Source organism: Monodelphis domestica, chromosome 1, assembly GCF_027887165.1.
Source record: "Monodelphis domestica isolate mMonDom1 chromosome 1, mMonDom1.pri, whole genome shotgun sequence".
NCBI lineage: Eukaryota > Metazoa > Chordata > Mammalia > Didelphimorphia > Didelphidae > Monodelphis > Monodelphis domestica.
Genome location: NC_077227.1, coordinates 389,694,050 through 389,719,565, shown reverse-complemented (window position 1 = coordinate 389,719,565; position 25,516 = coordinate 389,694,050). Strand labels below are relative to the sequence as shown.

Sequence of the window (25,516 nt, the reverse complement as noted above, 5' to 3'; positions counted from 1 at the left end):
CCTGAACAACAACTTACAATGGTCTAGAAAGAGATCCAAGGTGCCAGCATATTTTATCACAAATAAGTCCACACCCAAAGGGGCAGATTTTACATTGAAACAGTTCTGTATTGTTAGCCTAGTGGAAGTCATCACTTTACTCATCAGGAGGAGTGGGTTTAGAGGAGATGAGATGAGATGAGATGAGATATAATGAAAAATCCCTGAGTTTAAAATCATTGACTAACTCAATAGATTAGAACTTTGATGAGCTGTGTGACCTTTGACAAGGCACTTCATCTCCAAAGAACTAACAGATAAGAAGACCCTGAAAAATCATAAAATCTTCCAGCCTCATATCCTTACCTGTTGTTATAAGGAGAACAATTGGTGTACCTTAAACCCCCAAAGCTATTAGTGTGGGTTATTCATTCCCATTTTTTAATTCAGCATTTTAATGACTCCAGAGTTGTCCCAGCCACATAGCTGAAGATTCTACCTTAAGAGACTCTCTCCCTTCCAGAAACTACTCAATTAATTAGCAGTTACTAACATTACTGTGCTAGGCTCTTTTGATTCAGACAAAATAGCCACAACCCTCAAAGAACTTCCATTCCATCTTCTGTCAGGATAAGAATAATAGTATCTACCACACAGGGTTATCCTAAGGACCAAATGACTTAAAACATGTAAAATACACTCTGGAAGGAAAGCTAGGTAGCACAATGGATAGAATACCAGGCCTAGAGTTGCAAGGACCTGAGTTCAAATGTGGCCTCAGACACTTCCTAGCAAATCACTTAACAACCCTATTTGCCTAAATCTTGCCCTTCTGTCTTAGAGTTAAGTAAGAATTTTTTTATAAGTTTATCATCTTGTGACAGGTCTCAAGGTTAGTGAAAAGCTGAATTCAAGTCAGCCCTAGCACTTACTAGCCATGTGACTCAGGACAAGGCAATCTACCTCTCTGATTCTTGTTAGCAGTTCTGTAAAATAGACCTTGCAGTTAGTGTTTTATAAAAATGCTGATGTGAATGGAGTCTTCACTCTCACCCTTTCCTGTCTGTCCTCTTCCAAATTTTACTTTGTTTTTCTCCTGGAAAGTCTATACAGATAATCTTTTGGCATTCCCACCTCTATATAACCTACCCCTTCTTCCCTTCCAGGCTTCTTACACCTAGCACCCCAGGCAACTCCATGGTAGAGTGGCACTGGCCTCCTGGCTGTTTGTAGCAGGAACAAGACACTCACCTCTCAGCTCCAGGCATTTTCTCTGGCTGTCTCCCCAGGCTGGAATGCTCTCTCTCCTCCTCTCCACCTACTGGCTTCCCTGGTTTCCTTCAAATTCCTAATAAAATCTTAGCTTCTACAGGAAGCCTTTCCCAATCTCTCCTAATTCTAGCACTTTCCCTCTATTAATTATCTCTTACTTGTCCTGTAGATAGCTTGTTTGTACACAGTTGTTTGTAGTGGTTAAATGGTGAGCTTCTTGAGGGTAGGGACTCTGTTTTACCTTTCTGTTTTTGCCCAATACTTAGCAAGGTACTTGGCACATAGTTGGCAGTAATAAATACTGACTAACTGACCCAAGCTGGACATCTTGTTCTCAGGTTTTTCTGCACAGTTGCTGAGGGATTCTACCATGAACAAATCCCCCAGGGAATCAAAGCTTCTGGGTGAGCACTAGACTCTGAGGGGGTAGGGGGAAATTTGCCCTGATCTGGCAGTACTACTGCCTTCTTCATTTACTCATGAACCAAACGTGATGAGCTCCTACTCCCAGCTTTAGAGGTTCACATTCAGGGAGTCTTTTCAATAACCCCGAGATAGAAGATGAAAGTATTATCCCAGCACTAAGCACTGGGAATATCAATGGTATCATAGAAAAAAAAATCCATTTCTGTGATAAAGAAACTTTGAGGCTCCTCTAATCTAAAACATGTTTCATGAATTTTCTGAACAATGTTCAAATGCAAACCTATGTTGAAGGGGCTGCTCCCTTCCCCTTCTCCACTGCACCTGAGGACATTCCTCTTTATCACCTGCCCCTCTGCCCAACAGCCCAATGGGAGGGCTTCCTGAAGGAAAGAGGACTCACATGCAGTGTGAAGGTTATAGTTGGAGCACTCAGTCTCTAAAAGGTTCAACATCACTAGCCTACTACAACAGAAAGAGCACTAAATTACAAGATCAAAAAAATGGGTTTGAATGCTGGTTCTATTTACTACCTGTATGTCATCTCCTGGGATCTCATTTTTTTTCTTTTTTTTTTAAACCCTTACCTTCCATCTTAGAATCAATACTGTGTATTGGCTCCAAGGCAGAAGAGTGGTAAGGGCTAGGCAATGGGGGTCAAGTGACTTGCCCAGGGTCACACAGCTGGGAAGTGTCTGAGGCCAGATTTGAACCTAGGACCTCCTGTCTCTAGGCCTGGCTCTCAATCCACTGAGCTACCCAGCTGCCCCGTCTCATTTTTTTTTAAAAGACATAATTAAGACTTAATGATTTCTGATCTCTTTCAAACCTGAATCTTAAAGTCCTATGAAGCTGAATTTCCCTTTTTGACTAATAAATAGTCTACTGCTCTTTTCATTACAGCAAGCCCCTAAATTTTCTAAGGGGTGTAGAGAGATTTTTAAAATCAACAAATCTGCCCCAAAGGAGCTCACAACTCTAGTAATATACTTAAGACTCTGACACCAGTTAATATATAATTCACAAGGGAATGAGATAATTGAATAAAAGAGAAGTAGGAGAGACTTAAGAGTTAGAATATTTTATAATAGAGGAGAAAATTGAGGTCCACAATAGTGACTTACTTGTCCAATGTTTTATTTCTGGGTAGGAGTTCATGTTCTCCACCACCTAGTAAAATTTGAGTTCCTTGAGCAAAGGTACTATATTATTTTTATTTTTTTATGCCTAGCCTAGCACATAGTAGGTGCATTACATTTTTTAAAATTAAGACTGAATTCAATCTTAGTGTCAATGTTCTTTCAGTTACCAAGTTATCAACAAACTATGAATCACTCTCAATGATTCCCTCTCAGTGATTTTCTTTGAAAAGAACTAGGGATTCAAATACAAACTCATTCAAGAGTCCTTGTATGATTTCCCCCAGTTATTAGTGCCCATCATCCCCAAACTACTTTGTATATGTCCTGTATTTCCTTGGTAGAGAATGCAATGAAGCCCCACCATCACATCCACACCCAATGTAAGATCTTTAAAGACTGGGAATGTCTTCCCTTTTGATCTCTCCTCAGTGTCTAGCCCAGTACTTGGCACATAGTAAGCTCTTAATAAATCTCTGTTGACTAAGTGAGAGTTGATTCTCCATGTAAATATAAAATGAGGGGGTGGAAACTAGATAGATCTCTTCAAGCATGAACATTTTCCAAGACCAAGGCTTGTTCTAGCTCAGCCAACCACCCCCTCTCCATAGAAAGAGGTTAAGTGACAGCTCCCTTCTTTTCTGAGTTTTCTAGCACTGCAAGCCTGGGAGATCTAGCTAGGAACATTACCTCAGTGGTGATAAAGAACATTTGTCCTTACCTGAGTCCCAGAGCACCTTCCCAGTTAAGGCATGTCATAGCTCTTGTTCAGAAGCTCCCAAAGATGAGTAATGGCAACTGCTGGCCCTCCTTTCTCAGTGAGAAGTCTCTGGGGAAAGTCCCCCTGTGGCAAGAACACCTGAAACTTAATATATTAGAAGCTGAGCAGATATTTTTTCCTACAAATCTCCAGATCTCCGCTCAATTTTCCCATCCCCCCAAAAACGATACCCCTCCCCCCCATTCAAAGATACTACAAAAGGGACTAGTTTTTTTGGTTAAGCAATGTTTGTGTTGATCTCCAACAATGCCACAGCTAGAAGGGGTGAGGAGAGAAGCCTGGTACTGAATCATAATTCAGGGGACCTAGGTTCAAATCCCATTTCTGACCAAGAGTGGTATTACATGGGAAAATCACTTAAATCTCCCTAAAGCTCATTTTCCTCATCCATAAAATGAAGAGTGCAGAAGAGCTTGTCTTGGAAGTCCCTACAGTGCTAGACCACTCACTCTTTGGTCTCAGAACTACAAAGTATCCTAGAACACAAGATGTCAGAGCCAGAAGGGACTTGAGAACATACAATGTCAGATGTAGAAAACTTTAGACACCATCCACTAATTAGAAACCTTCCCTGCATAAAGGAGGAGAAACATAGGTCCAGAGAGGGAAAAAAGGCTTGCCCAAGACTGACACCATGTAACTAGGCCAAAACTCAAACCTAGGTCTCGTTGCTTTTTTTCTTGTGAATTATATGTGCATTGAAGATGAAGATCCCTGCAGTCAAGTACAGATTTCCAAAAGAGTTGGGTCTGAGCCAGCCTTCTCTCACACTCCTCCCATTCCCAGTCTCTGTGCCAGCTACATCCATTACGGGATGTGAATGTGAACCTGGATCTAGCTTAATAACAACAGCTCTAAGGTGAGTTTCTATCTCCTAACCCAATTACAAATATTCCATTGGTCTAAAATACTAGGTTCCTTTTTTTTATCCTTCCAGAATTGTTCTATTATCTCTCTACCGTGCTCCCCAAGTCACAGTCCAAGGATTTTCATCCTTTCTACCTAAGCCCCAGGACAAAGTGGAGAGATACTAGGCCTGGAGTCAGAAAGACTCAGCATATTCAAATCTGACTCAGACATTTCCTAGCTGTGTGATCCTGGACAAGTCACTTAACTTTGCTTCTGTTTCCTTATTTGTCAATAAGGGAAGAGAGAAGGAAAAGGAAAACCACTCCAGTATCTTTGCCAAAAAAAAAAAAAAAACCCAATGGAGTGTTGTTGTAAATAGTAGAGCAGGACTGAAACAATCACCACCACCACCCTACTCCATACCTCCAACCCTGCAGCCTTTTCCCTAACCCTAGCCAATCACAAATAATAGAAATTGAGAGCAAAAGGGTCATTAGTCCAATGTTTTGATCATCTAGTCCAATGTTTTATTTTACAGACCAGAAAACAGAGGCCCAGAGAAAGACTTGGCCATTTTGAGAGGTTCCCTAACCCCAACTACATTTAAAGGTTAATTCATGAAAGATACTTAATAAATGTAAATGATGGCAGTTCTCATTACAAAGTACTTTTCTCATAGCAACTGACCAAAGTAAGCAGTGGCAAGTATTATGAACTCTCCATACTGTCAATGTCTAAATTGTAGCCCAAGAAACTTAACATGATAACCAAATAGGGGCTGACCAGGGCTGAGCCCAGGAGGACAATCAATCACCTGCCATATCCTTGAATCTAGGTCTCAAAGCCTTCATGTTATTACACTGTTCTCTTACTCAGCTCTCAAATCAAAAACACTCATTTTTCCACACAAACTGTGGCCTAGGCATGCCTTATCATTCCTGTACTCCTATGTATTACTACCCCTATCTGAAAGAAAGATAAAGAGACTAAGCACAAGAAGCCTGAAATAGTTTGTCCAAGGTCATACAACTAAGAGAAAGATGACAGAGCCAGAGTTGCTCCCCAGGATCCAGACGCCAAGCTCTGGGCTCCTCTCACAATAATACACTACACTGTGGGCCTAAAGGCCTGAATTCTGAATCTGAGTCTGGCCACAGCCTTCCCTCTAGTGGGAAAACTAGCAAAGTCAGAATGACAGGAAAATAGCAGAGGTAACAGAAGGCTTATAAGGTTCTGGGATTCTTCATTCACTTTAGGCCTAAATAGGACTCAAGCCCCAGAAGAGTAAATCACTCTTTCTTAATAATAATAATAATTAGAAGAAGAAGTAGTAATAGTAGTAGTAGTAACTATTATTGGTAATAACAGTAGCTAACATTTATATAGTAGCTACTATGTGCCAGACACCAGGTTAAGTACTTAAACAAATATCTCATTTGGTCCTCAAAACAACCCTGGAAGCTACCTCATCCCCATTTTTACAGTGAGGAAATTGAAGCAAGCAGATATTAAGTGACTTGCCCAGTTACACAGTTAGCAAATGTCTAAGGTCATATCAGATCTTCCTGAGTTCCAACACTCTATCCACTACCTCATCTAGCTGTTCCACTGGTGACTGAGCCCACACAACAAGCACCTGTGTTGTTCGTTTGTTTGTTAGGGGAATAATAAAGAATCACACTTCCCATCTCTTTAGGGATATTCTTTCTAAGGTACAGTTTCCTAATCTGTAAAACTAGATGATTGGACTAGATGATTTCCAAAGGTTCTTCCTCCTCTGCATCCTAGGACACTCCATCATCCAACAATCTCTAGTGGTTTCCCAGTCGACTAAAGAACCACAACAAAAATCTTCCTGATCCCTGTAGTCAAGTACTTCCAAAAAAGCTGGCTCTGACCCAGTCTTCTCTCACACTCTTCCCATTCTCAAACTCTGTTCCAGCCAAACCAGGCTTCTCTCCATCCCCCATTCTCACTATAGCCTCCTTCCCATTTTTAGAAGGAGCTTTTTTCCCCAAAACAATTCTGTTGAATGAAATCCCTCTTGCTTCTTTCAGGGTCCAAGCCTTTCCTCAATGAAGTATTTTCTGACCCCACTCCATTCTTCCAGCTGAAAGTGACCCATTTCTCCTTAATTAAGTTTAGTACTTCCCATCTGCACACGTTATCCTCTCTATTATAATTATTTGTGTACCTGACTTCCCTACATTGAGTACTTGGTATGTATATGCAAGGCAGGTAGATAGGACATTTCTGGACAAAAGGATTTATAATGCTGTCTGTATTCAATCCTAGCAAAGGGCATGGAGCTGTGTTGTTTTGTAAGGCCCTTTCCAAATCTGGGTTTTCTAGCTCCATTTGAATGAGAGAGCTAGAAAGCCCAGATTTGGAAAGGGCCTTACAAAATACAACTTCAGAGATAAGAGTAAAATTGAAACAGTAATAATCCCTTCTAGGAATAAAACACTTTACAGTCCACAAAGGTTGTTCAGATTTGGCAGGAATGTCATAAAGATGATTCAGGCTTCTGAGGGAGGATAGCTGGATAATTGATTTCCCTTTGCTAGATTTAGAGTTAAAAAGGAACTAAAAGAAATCAGTTCAGCCAACCCCTTCCTCAGACAAATTAGGAAACAAACTCTGCCCACAGGTAACAAAAAGTTTGTCTGGTTTAAACTTCAGAGATCAAAACTTCCTGGTCAATTGTACACTGCTTGCTTTCTTCATCTTCCCACAACCTATCTCACAGGATAGCTTTCACTTGTCTTGCCTATAGATTCTCCACTTCTCTTTCCAGTAACTACTACATCATGCTTAAGCCTCCAGCTCCGGGTATGTATTGTATCTTTTTCCCTATTAAAATGTAAGCTCCCTAAGGGTAAAAACTGTAACTAGCTTCTATCTATATACCCAGACCTACCATTTAGCAAGAACTTAAAATATTCTCTATTTATTCACCTATCAACCTATGAGAAGACTGCAGCAACAAGATAGTGAAAAACCTGCCCTGACTAAAGGAAAGTAGATATTAGGAAGTAAGAGAAAACCAACTTCAGCAAATTTGGATGAGGCCAGATGATGGAGGACCCTGAATAAAGGAGTCACAGAACCTCGAAAATGAATGAGATCTCAGAGGGCAAGTATGACCCAAACTTGACCAAAATAAATCATTACTGCAGCATCCCAGAAAATTGATTATCCAGACCTTATCTGAAGAGATCCAATAAAGAGAAATCCTTTAATTCTGGAGACAACTAATTAGTTATGATTCCTCTAAGTATCAACTAAAGCTCACCTTCTACAAGAAATCTATCCCAGTCCCTCTCAATTCTAGTGCCTTTTCTCCATTATCTCCAAGTGATCCTGAAGCTATCTTGTTTGAACTCATTTGTTGGCACAATGATTTTGAGTTCCTGAAAGGCAGGAGGGACTCTATTTTGTCTTTTTGTATCATCAAGGCTTAGCGTAGTGCCAATACAAAGGAGGCTCTTAAATGTTTACAAACTGACTTTTTGGACAACTCTTAATTGCCAGGAAGTTTGTTGTTTACATCCAACTTAAATCTGCCTATCTTCCACCCACAGCTACTAGTTCTGCTTTCTGGCGCCAAACAAAACAATTCTAGCCCCACTTCCACCATCCAGACCACCAAAACTTGAAGAAGGCTACTATATCCTCATCAGGCCTTCTCTTCTCCAGATTAAACATCTCTTAAGTTTCTTCAACCAGTATTCCTATTGCATAGTCAACAGTCTCCTCACAAACCTAGTCACTTTCCTGTCTCTGAAAATGCAGCACACAGAATTGTATGCCATAATCTCTATATGGGTTGAGCAGAGCAAAGGACAGCAGGACAATCAATGACCTACTGTCTAGCAACCATGCCTCTCTTAACACTGATTAAAATCCTATTAGCATTTTTAAACTGCCACTGTGTCACACTGTTCTGTCAGTTTGCAAGTCACTAAAATATTCATGTTTTCTACACAAGCCACTGCCTACACAATTCCCTGATACTATATGTTCTTAAACAGTTGATTTCCTGAACCTCAGTATAGGAATTTCTCCCTACTAAATTTAATTTCATTAGATTCACAGGTCAAAGACAATGTAATCAGTGTAAAGCATTTGCCCCAACAAGGAGGCGAAAAGAGCCCAGAAATTGCCTCCATCAAAAATTTCATTCTCCTTGCCACATGGAGACACAACAGGCAAAGGGAATGCTGGTTAAGAGTCCAAATTCATTTATAAATATGACAGAAAAATTAGGATTCTGTAAAATTTCATTCATAAAGCAGGGCCATAGTGACAATTAGAAGACAACTGGCACCCCCTAAAAGTGAAAAAGAGAGGTGAAAACAAATCTACAGAATGCTTGGGGCATGAGTCCCAACTTAAGTTATATGATCCCAAGAGTATTTCTGTGTGAGAGTGGCAAGAAAAGAACAAACAGAAAATGAAATGGAATTGTCAGTGTTTCTGTATATTTGCTTCATTCATGACAGTTGAATAGTCACACTTCAACTCAAACACCTTAGTCCCCATGAGCTAGGAAAGCTAAAAGAAATAGTTTTAAGACAGTCCAAAAGAGTTGCTAGACCAGACCAAGTACATACCAAGGAAATCCCTACTGGAAGGTGCATAGTCTTGAAAGCACTGAAGGATTTTATAAGTCCAGTCATTCTGGAGAGCAATTTGGAACCATGCCCAGAAAGTTACTAAACTGTGCATACCCTTTGTCCCAGTGGTACCACTACTAGGCCATACTCCAAAGAGATCAAAGAAAGAGACAAAATAACCACATACAAAACTATTTTAGCAGCTTTTTTTGTGGTGGCAAAGAACCGGAAATTAAGAGGGTGGGTACCCTCATGAAGTGGAGGAATGAAATATAGGATATGAATTGAATGGAGTATTATTGTCCCATTAGAAATTTTAAAAAAGGAAAGGATGGTTTGAGAGAAACCTCAGAAACTTTGTACGAATGTATATAGAGTGAGGTGCAGAGTCAGGAGAACAATTTATATAATAACGACATCATAAAAACAACTTTGACCATTTGAATAACCCATCACAATTCCAGAGGACTGATGATAAAGAATAGCACTATCCCACCACCTGAAAGAAATGTGTGATGGATGCAAGAGGCAGAATGAAACAAACATTTCTGGATATGGCCAATGTAGAAATCTGTTATGCTCAACTATGCATAGTTGCCAAAGATTTTGTTTTTCCTTTAGGAGAGAAAAGAATTGCTTATTAAATGAAAAAAATTTCATTTTTAATATATAAGATATCACAGAAACACAGGTGACAGGAAACTCAAGGTCATCTAGTCTGATTTTGCTCATTTTAAGTTAAAGAACTGAGGCTTAGGAAGGTTAAATACCTTGTCCAAAGATATACAGGCAGAAGTAGAATTTGGACCTAGTTTCACTCCAAATCCTTTTACACTTTCAATTATATTTAAGGAAGGAAAGAAAGAAATCAGTAGTATTATCCCAAAAAAGTGATTAAAATGACATTGGTAACTACCAATCTATATCTATTTTCTCATCTGTAAAAATTCTTTAGGAACATGACCCGTGGTATTCTTGATGAAAAATTGAAGAAGGTAACAGAAAGGCTTTCGCAAATAATTATCTCGGGCAGACCACATCTTTACAGTCAGAATAAAAGATCCTACTATGTTTATAGTTCATACAGAGCAAAATGTAGCAAATTCTCCTACAGCAAGCAGTATCTCAAGCATATGTTAAGATTATACAAGTGCTATCAGAAAGGTAACTGTTCAGCAATACTCTTATTATCCATGCCAATCAAGGAGACAGACATCAAAGGTGTCACTACTGCCACAGAAGATATTCTAAGCAAGGTCCAAATAAAAGTGGGATTCCCTAGAGAGGATAAGGTTTTTCAGATGCTGTCTATCCATGACTTCATCTTTTTCTGAATGCATTAAGTCCCAGAACTGTATAGGGCCTCTTCAAAAAGATGCATGATTATGCCAAAGAAATCAGCCTAATAAGCCATACTAGAAAAAAAATGGATAAAGAATGACTATAATCCAGATTATAATATGCAGCAAGATGACCAGACTCCTGAACTAACATATCAGTATATATCTTTCAAAGATGTTTTAAAAAAAAACTTTTACCATAAAAATATTTACCTATAGGGAAATATATACATATGAGAGAGCCTAGAATTTATTAAGAGGAAAAAATAGAAGACAGATTGGATTTGGGAAATAGTGCCATGAATCTTAAAATCCCTGAGAACTCTCTGAATCAAAACTCCATTTTTTTTTTTTAATAATCCTTACCTTCGCCTTAGAATCAATACTGGTTCCAAGGCAGAAAGAGTGGGAAGGGCTAGGCAATGGGGATTGAGTGTCTTGCTCAGGGCTACACAGCCAAGAAGTGTCTGAGGCCACATTTGAACCCAGGACCTCCCATCTAGGCCTGGCTCTCAGTCCATTGAACTGCCCAGCTGCCCCCCAAAACCCCATCTTTTTAACATCTGAGGAGTTTTAGGTGAGCCAGCTGGAACAACTCAGGTTAGGGTAGGTACAGGTATACTGTAGCACAATTTTCATGATGATCCATGTGCAAGAAAAGATTTAAAGGAAATCAAGAAAAAAATATATGAGTACAAAAGGAGATGTCCTGACTTCACGATGAGATCAAGGGAGAATTCACTGACTTCTGTGAGACTCATTAAATGGCAAGACCTAGAAGGAAGGTTCCAGAAGACTTGGCACAGGATGGCAAAGCAAGAATGGGTTCCAATCTGCACCAAAGGAAGGAACCCTCACATCAATGAGGTCACAATCCACTAAAATATGCTGAAGTAGTATTATCTTCAGTCCATCACTGAAGCCAGGTGAGATCTCTTTAGTTCCAAACTCATCCAAAGGATTAGCTATCTTTCCCAGCTTCCGGTCATCTGTAAATATGATAAGCACATCTTCTAAGCTCCAGCAAAGGACTGATCAATCCCTGGGGCAAGCACTATGTCAGAGACTTCCTTCCAAGTTGACATCAATCCCTGGATTGCACCTGATCATTCAACTGGTTCCAGATCCATCTCATCATCCTATAATACCCCTCCTTCCTAGAAGGGTGGGAAGAATGGGATGGGCTTTTGTCAGATACTTCCAGGCTATCTAAAGTATGCCAGATCAATTAATACTATGGAAAGAAAAAAAAACAAACAAAAGGAGGGAAGGAGAGACTCTGAAACTCAAAATGTTAGAAAAATAATTTTAAAAATTATTTTTACATGTAATTGGGAATAAATAAAATGTTATTGAAAAAAATTATCTAGTGACCTTTTAAAAAAGAGAGAAAAAGAAATGGGGTGAAAATTATGATATTAAAAAATCTATAAAAACTTTTAATTTACTTCCCAGCTGTGTGACCCTGGGCAAGTCACTTAACCCCCATTGCCTAGCCCTTACCACTCTTCTGCCTTGGAGCCAATACACAGTATTGACTCCAGACGGAAGGTAAGGGTTTAAAAAAAAAAAAACCTTTTAATTTTAAAAACTTACTATATATCTATATCTATATATGTGTATATATATATATGTGTATATATAGATATAGATATAGATTTTTTAAAGAAAGACGTAGAGTTGATCTGTAATCATCTGTTCTTGGTGAAACCATGATGGCTTTTAGTGATACTACTTTCTTTTCTAACTTCTCACAAACTATCCCTTTACTAAGGTTTTACATTAGAAACAACGTCAGGATTGAATGATGTTATGTAGTTAGTTTTGCGGAACTGCTTTTTCCCCCTCCAATCCTTATCTCTCTTTTTTCCTTTTTTTTTTAATAATAGATTAGAAGGAATGTAGAAACAAAAAAGTAATAGATAAAATATTTAAACCATAATGTCCTAGGATGCTGTCAAGAATCAAATTGGCACCAAACTCAAAAATTTTCTACTTCTTAGAAAATAAGAACGACGTTGCATACATCCCATGTATCCAGGTCTGCAGAATATCCTCCCTGGTCCACAACTTCTCAAAGATCCCTGGCAGTGGCTGAACAAGGACATCCACCAGTCTTTGTTTTGGTGTGGTTAAAAAAAAAAGCCTTGGGATATAATTTATGTGAGTAGGCCTCGGTGTCCTCAATTCACTGAGGACAAATAGATGCTCTACTACTATCTACTCACTTATCTTAGGTTTCAACTCCCTGTTAACCATTTTTAATCTATTCTTCCCAGTCCAAAGATCATCTTCCTCTATAGAAACAAAGGCAAAGTAAAAACTGAGTAATCTACCACCATTTCTCCATGATTCAATATCACTTTTTCATCTACTCCTAGCTGCCATTCTAGCCCTTCTCTGATCTTCCTGTGGTCCTCAACTTCACTTTAAAAGTCTTTTTTAAAAGGTTGTGCTTTGCCAGACAGAGCGCACATGGAATTTTAGCTTTCCTAAAACTATTCTTACAGGGCCAGGGGGCTCTTTTGTGCTCATTTTCCATACCCTGCCTGTGAATCCATATTCTATGTGAGTATTTTAAAATCCAAGTTGATAAACCAAATGTAGAGTATTATAATGACCCAGCTTGCACCCAAGAAGAGATGTGAAAAATACAAAGACGGACTATGGAAAACCACACATACTGTCAGACATCATAGACCTAATTTGTTCAGTCATTTTCCAGTTGTATCCCAGTCTTTGTGGCCCCATTTAGCATTTTCCTAGCAAAGATACTAGGAGTGCCACATCCTTCTTCAGTTCATTTGACAGAAGAAACTGAGACAAACAGGATCAAGTGACTTGCCCAGGGTCACCCAGCTAGTGTCTGAGGCCAGGTTTGAAATCATGAAGATCCGTCTTCCTGACTCTAGGCCCAAACACTCTGTCCACTGAGCCATCTACCAGTCCCCAGACTTAATTTAGTTTTACTAAAATGCTTTGAGGAACTTACCCCTCATCCTCCTCTTTTATTACAAGGAATTGTTTTTTTAAACCCTTACTTTTCATCTTAGAATCACTACTATGTATTGGTTCTAAGACAGAAGAGTGGTAAGGGCTAGGCAAAGGGAGTTAAGTGACTTGCCCAGGGTCACACAGCTGGGAAGTATCTGAGGCCACATTTGAACCTAGGACCTCCCATTTCTAGGCCTGGCTCTCAACCCACTGAGCCACCCAGCTGCCCCCTACCACAATGAATGATTTGGGGTCAAGGGAGGGAAATACAGATATTCGGAAATAAAGGTAATATATAAAGACAAAAATAGCAATAAAAATTAATTTTAAAAAATTCCTAAGTTTGTTGATAAATCTATTCTCATTAGATAGCTCCATCTTCTCTTTAAATGAAATCTTTTGCTTTTGTTCCATTTGAATACAATTCTTGAGTTTTCCACTTCTCTTGACCCAAATTCCCTTGTAGAATTATTGGACCTGAGCTATAGTCTATGTCTTCTGTGAACTCCCTGAACTCCATTCTCCTGAAACCTACAGTAGATGTCAAGACTCTGCTGAGCTTCTCTCTCCTCTACACAACTTCTAAAGGGAGGACCTTGGAGCATAAAATGTCATATCTAGAAAGGACCTAAAAACAGACTGTCAAAAGCTGGAAGGAAAATTGGAGCACAGAATGTCACAACATCAAACAATGACTGTCAGGACAAAAAAGGTATCAGAACATGTATAGAGCTAGGAAGAGCCATAGAACATAGAATATTAGAACAAGAGAGTAATTTAGAACAAAGAATAACAAGGCTAGAAGGGTCCTCAGAACCGAATGCTTCCATTGGAAGGGCCTTATAACACAGAATGTTAGACTTAGAAAGAAGTACCCTCAGAACAGAAAATGTCAGATGAGGCAGGCCCTTCAATCACAGAGCATGAACTATCAGAGCCGGAAGGGATTTCAGAATAGAGAATGTCAGAGCTGGAAGAGACAGAGATCATCAGGTTCCACCCTTTATCTGACTGGGGTAGAAGCTGTGACTAGCCTGAGGTGATAAGAAGCTAAGTTAACAGGAGAACTGGGAAAAGATGCCATGCCTCTTGATTCCTAAATTCACCTTTATTTTTGAATGTATCCCAAATCCTAGTTAGCCTCCCCGACACAAGGGGTAGACCAACAAGGACACGAGCCTTGTCAGTAGGGAATTACCCTATTTTATAAGGCTCCACTCTCCCCGGTTAAAGAATCACAAAATCTCAGAGTCAAAAGTGACCTCAGGCTCCATCTAGTCAAACTTACAACATTCACAACAAAATTAGCCAAACTCCCTTGAATTCCTGCAGTGACAGGAATCTCACTTCTTCAATCCATTCCATTTTTGTACAGCTTCTAATTTACCATGTAGTTGTCTGGCCTTTACCTGAAGCCTTTCTGTAACAGTAAACTCCAATCCATCCAAGCACAGTGCCAGGCACATAGTAGGTACTTAATTAACATTTCTTGATTGAATGATTCTCCACTCAGCTGCCAAGGTGATTTGTTCTCTTTAAGGTAGGTTTTGTTCCCCGCTAATGCCCTCCAGGAGCAAATAAATTCCTGTATGGCATTTCAAGCTTTCATAACCTGGCCACTTGAGCTTTTTTCACACTTTACTCCCCTCCCTGCACTCTGACCTAGCTTCACTTGCCATATCTGCCTCCCAGGAGTTTTCCTGGCTTCCCTGAAGTCTCACACCTCCTGAGGCAGGCCCTTCCCCATTCCCTCACAGCTGCTTGTGCCTCCCCCTGCCCAGGTTAACCATCTACTTACTCCATATACATCTTAAGATGATATTTAGAGCTGAAAGGCCTTGGAACCCTTTGAGTCCAACTCTGTTTTGGAGATGAAAAAGCAGACTATAAAAGGTTTTACATTAGTACAGGTAAATCAGACTCCTCTTTCTGTGTTCAAATTCCATCTCAGACACTTACTAGCTGTGTGACCCTGGGCAAGTCACTTTACTCTGTTTGCCTCAATTTCCTCATCTGTCAAATGAGTAGGAGAAGGAAATGGCAAACCCACCCAATATCTTTCCAAGAAAACTCAAACAGAGTGATGAGGAGTTGGATAATACCTGAAAAAAAAACCAACTAAAGAACAAGAAATAATAACAAAGGGTAACACAACTAGTATCTGAAGCAGAATTTGAACTCAGGTCTTCCCAAGTCCAGGGCTCTATCCACTAAAACACCTATCAACTTCTATCTTGTATTTACCTATTTATGCATAGGTTTCTCATTAGAATAGAAGTTCCTAAACTAAAAAAACAGCAACAACCAGAAACATGGGGTATAGCAGGTCAGTTCAGCAAGAGTGGATAGGAATGTTTAGGTGCAAAAGGGGAGGTTTTGATAACACGGAGGGAGGAAGGAAGAAAAGAAGGAAGGAGGGAGGGAGGGAGGGAGGGAAGGAAGGAAGCAGAGAGGGAGGGAGGGTTGGAAGGAAGGAAGGAAGGAAGGAAGGAAGGAAGGAAGGAAGGAAGGAAGGAGAGAAGGAGGGAGGGAGAAAGAAATATATATATTACATATATATTTTTTAAATGAAATTCCTTAAGGGCAAGGGAGGACTATGGGAGGGGAGGGTATCCTGTAAATTTAGAACAGTGACTTGCATACAGTAAAAGCTTAAAATGCTTGCTACCTTCCTTCTGAGGCAGCCATTCATCTTCTAGGTAGATCTGATTATAAAGAAGAATTCCCTAATCCAAAATCAAAATCGTTCACTGCCCTCAGTTAGGCTTTAGTCTTCTGGACTAGTAGAATAAATCTAATCTCTCTTCCCTGTTACTACCCCTTAGCTTAGTTAAGCCAGGGTTCATGTCTTCCTTCATCCTTCTTTCTGTTCTCCAAAGATCAGGAATTCTGGTTCAATTTAACATGATGACATTTACTAAGGACCTGCTACATTTTGGGACTCCTTACAGAAATCCTCCTCTGATGCCTCAGTTTAGCATTAAGGTCACCCAGGGAAACACAAGCTGAGAGATCTGACCCCTCTGCCAATGGTCCCTATAAACAATGCAGCTCATCACCAGTAACCCAGGCACTGAACAAGTACTTTGGCCATGACACCCCCTGAAACTGAGAAAAATACAAAATGGCCCCTGGAGACCTATGTAATCCGCAAAGAAACTCTGATCGTAGCGGCGGGGGAATTAAAACAGCCAAGGGCAACACCAGTCTGACCCATGAATAACTTTCAGTACTTCACAGGAGGGAATCCAGGTCCACCTAGCCTTTGGGCTCCCTTCCCTGGCCACAACTCTCCACTCTTTCATCCCCATCCAGGTCAGCTCTGCACCCCTCAGTTTCACATCTCCTTCTACCCTACCTTTCCCCTGATTTTGGTTTTGTGTGTGTTTTGTAGTCCTTGCCAAACAAAGCATTTTTGGAACCTTGTTCTACCATTAACAGCCTGTTGTTTGATTCAGACCTAGACATGCCTGCCCTCCCCAGCCTTTTCATTTTAAAGATGGGAAAATCAAAGCCTGGGGGAGAGAAGTGTCTGGCACAGGGCACACAGATGAGAAGTCTGGATTCTAACTCGTGTCTTCTACCTCCAAACAGAGCTTTTTTCCAATCTACTACCGGAAGGGGAGGAGTCTAAAGGTGGGGAAATGCTTATTAGGCAGCCCAAAACAGGCAGTGAGGAATTGAGACTTAGAATAAACTGGCGGCCCTGTTTGTCCTTGGGAATAGAAAAGTGGGGAGGATTGAGGAAGGAAGGAAGAACTGGCAAGGTCTACCAACTGACTACAAACTTAAGGCTTCCTTGGAGGTCCAGGTAGCTTTCTTTCTCCAACCTCCTCAGAACCCAATTCATAGAATCACAGATTTATAACTGAAAGGAGCCACCTCATTCTATAGAGGAGTGAAATGACTTACCCAGTATCACAAAGCTAAGAAGTCCCCAAAGCTGGCTTTTAGTCCAAATTTTCCTAGCTCCAGTCAATTTACTGAGAACTAATCATTTGTGAAGGAGTAGTTATCCCATCCCCACCCCAGCAGACAAGGTTTACCTTTTGCGGAGGATAGGAGAATAGGGGGAGAAGGGGCATAACCAGCAGATAACCCAGGGCCTTGAAATAATAAGCACTTAATAAAGGATTTTTTTTAAAAGAACTATCTTAAGTAGCTCAGAGGATTTGAGAGACAGGCCTAGAGATAGAAGTCCTGGGTTCAAAGCTGACCTCAGACATGTCCTAGCTGTGTGACTCTGGTTAAGTCACTGAACCCCCATTGCCTAGCCCTTATGGCTCCTCTAATTGCACAATATTGAATCTAAGACAGAAAGTATGGGTTAAAAAAAGAACTGTCTTATGTGGGAGGAGGAGCCCCTGATGGTCCGAGGAAGGGAAGAATCAGGTACGGTCTTTCATAGATTGATCTCTTAAGTCCCAGTTTGGAGTGAGGGCAGAGGGAAGGGAAGCGTAAGAGAGAGGATCAGCTCTGGTCAGAGATTGGCAGCAAGTGTCCCCAAGTGCTTTGGAAAGCCTTAGGGAGCAGGACATGTAGAAGAGAGGTTCTTCGACTAGGGTACCTCTTCCTTAGCCCCAAAGGCAGGGAGAGCTCTAGGGAACGAACAACTAAGTGAAAGAGTGCTGCAGGATGGCTAATTGAACCTCTCTCCTCCAATAAGAATTATTTATTGGTGTTGATGGTATTGTAGTCATCTCCTTCTCATCTGTTTTGTAGGATTCAGATAGAAAAGCTCCTAGAACAAGTCACTCTCTTGTCATTATTTTAATATTTAATGTTCTGTGTACTGCTACACTAGTGGATAAACTTAACTGCTTTCTGTCCTTGAATAAAATTAAGATAGAAGCTCCTCCCTCTGGAGAGTCCTTCAGCAGCCTGTCTCCAACCCCCTTTCCGTCTACAGACTGGGCCTAGAGAGATAATCCTTCAACTCTAAATCCCACAATCCCACATAGGCCAACAGCTTTGTTCATATTCCCAATGCTTTAGAGCAGCTCTAATCCATTCCCTTGCTCTGAAACCTTCCATGGCTCCCCTTTCCCTACCCAAAGGAAATCCAAATTCCTTGACTCCTCTTAATAAAGGCCTACCAACTTTAGCAGACCACAGAATTTTAGAGCTAATAGAGGTCCTAGAAAGTATCTAATCTAATGCCTTATTTTGTGTGATCTGAAACTGAGACCCGAGGGTAGGGGATTGCCCAAGACCACACAGTCAGCTAGCAGCACAACAGGAAGTTGTGCCCAGATCTGATACCCAGGCCAGGGTCCCCTCCACAATACCATATTGCTTCAATTGTGTTCAGGGCTCAGCCCATCCATGACAGGCCTAAACATGCACACCTAAGGGAACTGGCTGAACCTCTTAAAGGTTTCATTCTCTTTCCTCTACTACCTGTATCCCTTCAATGGCTACAGAGCAGCACAGCAGACCCAGCTAGAGGGCCACTTCCTCCCTGAAGTCTTCCTTGTTACCTGGATTAGAAGTGATCTGTCCTTTCCTCATATCTCTTCCAATACTGTTTTTCTGCCTCTCTCCTTTGCACCAATGTTTGCTTTCATATTATAATTACTGGACAGTTAGTCAATGAAACAGCATAGGGGCAGCCAGGTGACCCAGGGGAGAGAGCGCTGGGCCTGGAGTCAAGGTTCTTCTTCCTGAGTTCAAATCTAGTCTCAGACATTTTTTTAGCTGGGTAACCCTGGGCAAGTTACTTCACCCTGTTTGCCTCAGTTTCCTTATCTACTAAATGAGCTAGGGAAGGAAATGGCAAAACACTCCATTATCTTTGCCAAGAAAACCCCAAATAGGGTCACAAAAATTTATGAACAACCAAAACAAATGAACAACACAACAAAATGTGCTAGGCATTGTTTCTCAGTCTTCACTCCTTTACTAAACTGTGAGCTTCTTAAGGGCAGAGAATGAATTTCTGAATCCCCCAGAACTCAGGATTTTATACCCAATGGACAGAGTATAATATTAGCTTCTGCACCTTAACACATCTCCCTTCCTTTGCCCTCTCATCTGGGGACCTCTACCCATACTTCACTGAAAAAAAGAATACTTCTCATGAGCTCCCACTTTTTCCTTTACATCCCCAAACTCCATGACATCATCTTTCATTCCCTCTTCCTTTATCCCATTCTGTTGAAGAAGTCATCCTTTTCCTCAGCAAGTCCAACCCCACTACTTTTACCCCATCCACTCCCACCAGTTCCAGCAAATTGTTCCCCAATCATCTCCTGTCTCTAATCTTCAGTCTCTTTATTGAGGGATTCCTTCCTTGTAGCCTTCTAACAAGTCCTAACCTCCTCCATCCTTAAGAAACTGTCACTTGACCTAACTATCCCCTCAAACTAACTGTCTCTCTCTCTTCTTTGTAGAGTGAAAAGATTAGATTAGAAGGCTTCTGGGGTCCCTTTCAGGCCTTCATCTATGATACAATGATCCTAGAAAAAGCTGTCTACTGGGGTAAAGTCCTGGTTTCCCCTTGTTCTTTTCAAATTCACTTTTCATAGAAATGTTTTACAGAACAATACATGTATACCCCAGATCCAGTGCCAGCACTGGGAGGGGGAAAGTAAGGGAGGGAGATAAATTCGATCATGTAACTTGGGAAAACTTGTGTGGAAATTGGTTATTACATGTAATCAGTAATAAATAAACTAATATTTAAAAATAAACTATCAAATTCACTTTTTAACTCTTACCATCCACTTCCATGTAAAAAATCTTTCTCTAAGGTTACCAATGATCTTTCAATTGGACCTTTCCCCAGTATTATCCATCTTGACTTTGCAGATGCATTTGAAACTGAAGGACCATCTCTCATTCCTAGACTTGCATGATATTTTTTTCCTACCTGTCTACTCCTTAGCACAGGGTCTAGCATACAGAAGGAGTTTAATTAGTATTAGCTGACAGATAGCCACTTCTACTTCATCTCCTCACACTATCTTTTCTGTCCTAACCTAGAATCTTTCCTGTGCCCTCTTTTTTCCTTGCTGATTTCATCAATTTCTAGATTCAATTATTCCATCTATGAGAATGTCTCTCAGATCTACAGATTCAGTCCTGACTTCTCTCCTGAACACTAGTCCCTTATCAATATCTCTTAATGGATTGGTCTTGTGGGCATATCAAACTCATCAAACTTTCTGTATTCAAAACAGAATTAATTATCTTTCAAAAAAAAAAAACCTCTCCCCTCTCCCTAACCGGAATTTCTATCAAATGTTTCATTGTGCTTCCCATCACCCAAGGGTTATAACCTTGATATCATTCTGGAAGGAAGAAGAAAATGAGTATTATATGGTACCTACTATATGCCAGGCAGTCCATGAAGTACTTTACAAATACTATCTCACTTTTTTTTATTGTATGTGGCATATGTATTCTGTCACAGCATGGGGAATATGGAAATATTGCATTAAACTATTGCATGAAAACACTGGTCTAACCTATATCAGGCTATTACAACCTCAGGAAGGGGGAGAGGGAGGGAGAAAATCTGAATTGCAAAATGTCACAAAGCAATTCTCCAGAATTATTTCTACATGTAATTGAAAAAAAAATTTAAGTTAAAAAATGTATTATTTCATTTAATCTTCACAACAACCCTGGGAGGTAGATGCTATTATTATTCCCATTTTACAGTTGAGAAACTGTTTTACAGAAATGAGGCAAAAAGAGATCAAATGACTTGCCCAGAGTCACACACACACACACTCACACTCTCTCTCACTCTCTCTCACACTCTCTCTCTCTCTCTCTCTCTCTCTCTCTCTCTCTCTCTGTGCACACTCCCTGATTGTCCCCTCCTCATCTACCTTCTGGCCTCCTTTGGTCCCACCTCCCAGTGAAAGCCTAACCAGGTTCCCCCTAGGTGCCAGTATCTTTCCCCAGGAAATTACTTTGTATGTATTTTATATTTCACTTTCTAAGGGCATGTAATTATTCCCCAATTATCTCCCAATAGAATATAAGCTCCTCTAGGGCAGGGACTGTTTCCCCTCTGTAGTCTATATATCTTCAGAACCTAGCAGAGTCTGCAACTCAGTAAATGCTTACTGAACTAAAGGACAACAAACCTGGAGTCAGGGGACCAGTGAGACCTTCAGGAAATCAATTCAAATCAACAAGGATTTCTGAAGCACATCCATCTCTACTATGTATGTACCAAGTACTGTGCTAGAGCCTGGTGATCTAAAGAGAAAAATGACCCAGGCCTTGCCTTCAAAGAGTTAAGAATCTCTGTAAATAACAAAGACTTGGAGAAGCAAGAATAGAACATATGGAAGGGGCAGCTAAATGGCACAGTGGATATAGGGCACCAGGCCCAGAGTTGGGGAGACACAGGTTCAAACCTGGCTCAGACATGTCCTAGCTGTGTGATCCTGGGCAAGTCATTTAACCCTGTTTGCCCAGCCCTAGCCTTTGTATCTTAAGAGTTGTCACTAAGATATAAAGTAAGTTTTTTAAAAATATATGGAAAACACTAAATTTCTCTGGACCTCAGTTTTCCCCTATGTGAAATGAAGTGTCTCCCAACTCTGCCTCTGATCCTCTTTCTTTTGCATTATAGCAATTAGCATCAAAGTCTTAACTACATTGGGAAACTGTGAGCTCTTTAAGGAAAGGAGGGATTCTGTCCTTCTCTATCACCCAGAGCACAAAACTCAAGGTCTGCAATAATCTGTAAACTTGGTTGAGGAGAAAGAGCTATGGAATGTTTGCTTGAAGATCTAAATTCTCGGCCAACTTCTTAAAAATACAGGACTTGAAGTTGGGAAAAATCTTGGTCCAATTCTCCCATTTCATTAATGGGGAAACCAAGGTCCAAGGAAATCAAATGACTTAACACTGATGATGCAGGTTAGGAACAGAAGCAATATGAGAATCCTGATGTTAAATGGCTAGCGATTCATCTTCCTGAATTCAAATGCAGCTATGTGACCCTGGGCAAGTCACTTACCCCTGTTTATCTCAGCTTCATCATCTGGAAAATGAGTTAAAGAGGGAAATGGCAAAGCACTACAGTATCTTTGCCAAGAAAACCCCAAATGGGATCATGAAGAGTCAGACAGGACTAATTAACCTCTAACTTCAAATCTAATACTCTTTCTACCACAATTTCTACAGGTTGTGTGATGTTCAGCGAGTCCCTTGACCTCTGTTTCTTCCTCAGAAAACGGTTTCATTTAACAAATATTTTTTGTGGGGGCAGCTGGATGGCTCAGTGGATTGAGATCCAGGCACTGAGACAGGAGGTCCTAGGTTCAAATCTGACCTCAGACACTTTCTAGCTGTGTGACCCTGGGCAAGTAAGTCACTTAACCCCATCGCCTAGCCCTCACACTCGTCTGCCTTAGAATCAATACACAGATACACAGTATTGATTCTAAGACGAAAGATAAGGATTTTAAAAAAAATTTTGTTAGGTACTTTATTCCCTCACCATATGAAGAAAAAAAAAAGTACATAATATGTATAATGACACATGTATACAAGGAAAAAGTACACAAAATATATGATCATTGTAATGATATATAAGAAAAATTTAATTATATATTTACCCTCTGCTTGAAGAGTTACTGAAAGTACTTCATAAATGTTAACTGCTACTACTAAGTAGGCATAGGGCTAGACTTATGAGTCAGGAAGACCTGAGTTCAAATGATGCTTCAGACACAACAGTCCTGTGACCCTGAGCAAATTCCTTAACCTCTGCCTTAGTTTCCTCCTCTGTAAAGGAAGGTGGCTGGCCTTGATGGCCTCCTAAGATTCCTTTAAACTCCAAACTTAGGATCCTAAAACCTTTGTAAGACTAAGAGCTCAAGAAAAGTTTGTTGAATGAATGAATGAGTTCAACTCGGCTCCCTCAAACTCTTTTCTCAACCTCCTGGGGCAATGGCCGCCCAGCCCTCCCCTCCCCTCCCCTCTCCACCCCACCCCCTCTCACCCCACCTCAGTTAAAAGAAGCTTTGTTCCCAGGGGGATTTGTTAATGGAGAGACTCCCAGAGCAACTAAGAGGAATTCTACTTTTATAAAGTACTTACTCAGTGCAAGGCCCTATTGGACATCCTGGCAATTAGAAGTGGTCCACAATTCAATAAGGGCTTTCTGAAAGTAGTGAAAGTATTCTTTGCTGCTAGGGTGGGCCTGGCCCAGGAATTCATCGGCAAGTATCCGGACTCCAGGAGATGTGATTAACCTATTTCCTAGAGGTCCGACGCCTAGACCAAGGTCACAGTGATAAGAAGTGGCCGAGACGCTCAGGCCGACCAGAACCCAGCTTTCCTGTCACCACTTTACACGACTAAAGGAAAAGGTTCCTGCCCTCTAAGCGTTTACGATCTAGTGGGAGGGGGAGGGGAGAAGAGAAGTATGTAGTGAGTGGGGAAGGGGGAGGGGCCGGGCTTGAAAGGTTGGATCAATTAGTAAAAGGGGCGGGGTCTCGCTAGTCTGGGGACAAGAAGAGGGGTGGATTTGGGAACTGAGAGTGAAGATCTCGCTAACAGCTAGAATTTCTGGAGCGCTTTAAGACGTATAAAGCATTTTCCCTCACCGCAACCTAGGGAAGCGTTGCCTACCGATGAAGTCAGTACTGCAAACATATTATCGCCATTTTACGGATGAGAAAACTGAGGCCAAGATTGGTTGGGCACTTTGCTCAAGGTCACACTCGTACCCACCACTCCACGGGCCTTCTCTACAGTGTCACAGAAAAAGGCTCTTTCCCATATCTAACACAGACTGAACAGGCTGTCCAGCCAGGTTTGTCCAGGAGTGGACCCGTCACTGCCTCTGCTGTGCAGCAGCTGGCAAATCCCTTCCCTTCTCTGGGCCTCAGTTTCTCCCTCTGCCCGGGCTCCAGAGCAGACGGTCCCTGCGGTCCCTCCCATGGCAACGTTTCCTCTCCAACCTCCGGGGAGGGGAGCAGCCCCTGCACACGCCTAGTTCAGTCCCCCACCCCCACCCCAGCCTCGGACTCCCCTCCCGGGTTCCCAGTCCGCCCTGGGCTCGGGCACCCTCCACTTCCGGCAATGCCCACATGCTGCGGGCTCGGTCCATCCCACCAGCCCGGGCCCCGAGCGACCGACTTACTCACCCTGGTGGCGGGCGGGCAGCGGGGCACCGCACCGGCCCGGACTCCGGCTCCGGCTCCGGCTCCGGCTCCGACTCCGACTCCGGCTCCGGCTCCGGCTCCGGCTCCCGGTAGGCGGCGGCAGCGGCGGCGGCAGCAGCAGCAGCAGCAGCAGCGCCTGGACAGCCCCGCGCCAGGGGTCCTCCTCCAGGCACTAAAGCCGCTCCGGCTGCGGGGGCCGCAGAGCCGCGGAGGGGGCGGGGCCACGCGCAGCCCCGCGAGCGGAGGGGGAGGGGTGGGCCGGGGAGGGAAAGGGAGGGGGATGGGGCCGACAGGGCCGGCGCTGCTGAGTCATGTGCCTGGAAAGTCAGGAATGGATCCCGCGGCCAAGGAGCCTGGCTTACTCGTCCCGAACCCCTTGGCCACACCGCACGTGCCCCGGCGCCAGGGTCCCAGTTTTACGGAGGACCGGGACCCAGGCCCTTATGGCCCCACCTTAGATGTTGAGTGTCTTTCCAAGATCCTTAGAGTGATCCGGCATGTTGTAGGCTTTCTCTCCTGTATCAAAGTGACCATTTGGATTCCCTTCTACATCATTACAATCATCCCACACATCGCATGCCTTTTCCCTCAAATGTCATCAAAATGATCCCACATACTGTACGCCTTTCTCGTATAGATCATTAGAAGGATCTTACATGCCCTTTCCCTTATATATCGTTACAATGATCATACACTGTGGGTAGACCATACATACAGTCTGTCTTTTCTTCTTAGGCCATTAGAGTGGCCATTCATGTACTTACAGGGATATATACCATCATGATGACCAGAGGTTATAATCTTTTCCCTCATATGTCACAGGTGACCACCATACCTGTTGTGTTCCTTTCTCTCACAAGCCATCAGAATGATCTTACCTATTCTTTCCCTTACATTATATACATACATATATATTTTTAATAAGCCTTAATTTCCATCTTATCATCAATATGGGCTCGTGCAATGAGAATTAAGTGATTTA

The 25,516-nt window shown here is 41.7% G+C and overlaps 1 protein-coding gene across 10 annotated transcripts in view; it reads right to left on the bottom strand.

The window, feature by feature from the left end:
• Positions 1 to 24,761, bottom strand: part of NSD1 (nuclear receptor binding SET domain protein 1) — a 163,357-nt gene extending 138,596 nt beyond the window's left edge. For 4 of the 10 annotated variants that reach the window (XM_056811662.1, XM_056811683.1, XM_056811670.1 and 1 more), the window contains exons 1-2: positions 24,517 to 24,737; positions 3,535 to 3,657 (exon numbers count right to left, since the gene is read on the bottom strand). The gene's annotated coding sequence lies outside the window, so the exon portion shown is untranslated. Of the gene's footprint in view, positions 1 to 3,534; positions 3,679 to 24,516 lie in introns of all 10 variants that reach the window. The other 6 variants (XM_056811665.1, XM_056811673.1, XM_056811678.1 and 3 more) reach the window with 4 other exon arrangements.
• Positions 24,762 to 25,516: the final 755 nt, after the last annotated feature.